The following is a 1,847-nucleotide window of genomic DNA, read 5'->3' as shown; positions in this document are numbered from 1 at the left end:
ACATCCCAGAGAAGTAAGTTAACATGGGGTCTTTCAAGTTGATATGAGTTGAATTTGTATCATTTGCAACTGGAAGTCATTGCCCATCTCTTATATTCAACTCTTTCAGTATCACATTGTTTTTGTTCCCATAGGAGAATAAAACTTTGATCCATGTGCCATCATCGGGCAAATAATAAATGAAGATATGTATGCTTTTAATTCTATCATGCTACTTTATATTTTGGCCTTAAAACTAGCTTATATGTAGTTTTGTCCCTCTTGCCCAATTTTGTTAAATTTTCTCTGGTGTTCATTTTTTATCTTCTTTTTATAAAAACACTGATTTGAAAGGTTCATTCATCTCTCAAGCTGCTGAAATATTTCAAGTGACTTTTTTTTAGAAAGGATACCTGGGTGTTATACTTTCATAGTCCTTGCTTGTCTAAATTCCTTTGTTCCCACACATAAATGATAGCCTCTCTGAGGATAGAGCATTTGTTTCACAATATAAAGCCCTTTGAAGCTGTGGATATTAGGATTTGTGGAAGTCTGAAGCAAACACTTTTCTTTTGCAGAAACTTTATTTTCAAGGCTCCAGTAATTATTTCTTAATTACTTAATCTTACATCTATTAATGGAATTGGCTTTATAATAAGACTTACCTTACGGGGCGGGGGGGAGGAGGGAGGGAGGTTCAGGATGGGGAACACGTGTATACCTGAGGTGGATTCATGTTGATGTATGGCAAAACCAATACAATATTGTAAAGTAATTAACCTCCAATTAAAATAAATAAATTTATATTAAAAAATAAATTTCAAAAATTTTACTTTAATAGTGAATTTCATTGTTTTAGATAGAAATAATAGTAATACAGCATTAGCTCTTCCAGAGACAAATAAGGAATCATACCTTCATACTTATCTTATACAATCTTTCATAAATTTTATTGATTAAAAAAACTGATAAATTCTCTACCTGATTCTAGTCATAATGAACTATCTACTACCAGACTAGCCACTCTGCCTTCAGAAACCATGCACCGGGAGAGGATATGAAGCAAGTCTTTTCAGAGGTTAGATAATAATGTGATCTCTGAGAATAGGAAACAGGAAACATATCAAAGTGGCTTTTTGGCTAGAAGCACATTTCAGAATGAAGGGCAGGAAGGATGTACCTAACAGAATAAACAGTAATGTAGAGGTGAGGGGATGGAGAAGAGAGCTCTGGGATGCTGAGTTGCTGGCTTTTGTGCAGGCCTCTGAGTCTTCCCTGAGGGTCAGGCAGTAAAGAATCTGCCTATAATATGGGAGATTTGTGTTCAGTTCCTGGATTGAGAAGATTCCCTGGAGGAGGAAATGGCCACCCAATCCAGTATTCTTGCCTAGAAAATCCCATGGACAGAGGAGCCGACAGGCTACAGTCCACGGGGTCACAAACAGCTGGACACAACTGAGTGAGTAACACTTGGAAGCAGGGTTGCACAGAATTGCATAGACTTACAGCAAAGCCCTGGCTTACAATAATACATTAAGAAGGAGAAGGTACAGCAAAAGTCAATAGCTTTTAAAATAGAATAACAGAAATGTCAACTCATCCAAAGAAACCAAGAAAATTATATATATATATGTATATATATAATTGAAAACTAGGAAAATTATATATATATAATTGAAAACTAGGAAAATTATATATATATAATTGAAAACTAGGAAAATGATACATTTAAACCCATATAAACACATATGATTACATTATATGTATAAAAACTAACCACTCAAAATACATTGGTTATGGTTTCTTTTATCTTAACACATAGAACATATTTATAACATGATTTGCATCCTAGTTTGCTAGTGTTTCCC

Source organism: Ovis aries, chromosome 4 (genome assembly GCF_016772045.2).
Source record: "Ovis aries strain OAR_USU_Benz2616 breed Rambouillet chromosome 4, ARS-UI_Ramb_v3.0, whole genome shotgun sequence".
NCBI classification, from domain to species: Eukaryota; Metazoa; Chordata; class Mammalia; order Artiodactyla; family Bovidae; genus Ovis; species Ovis aries.
Note: the sequence above shows the minus strand (reverse complement) of the source record.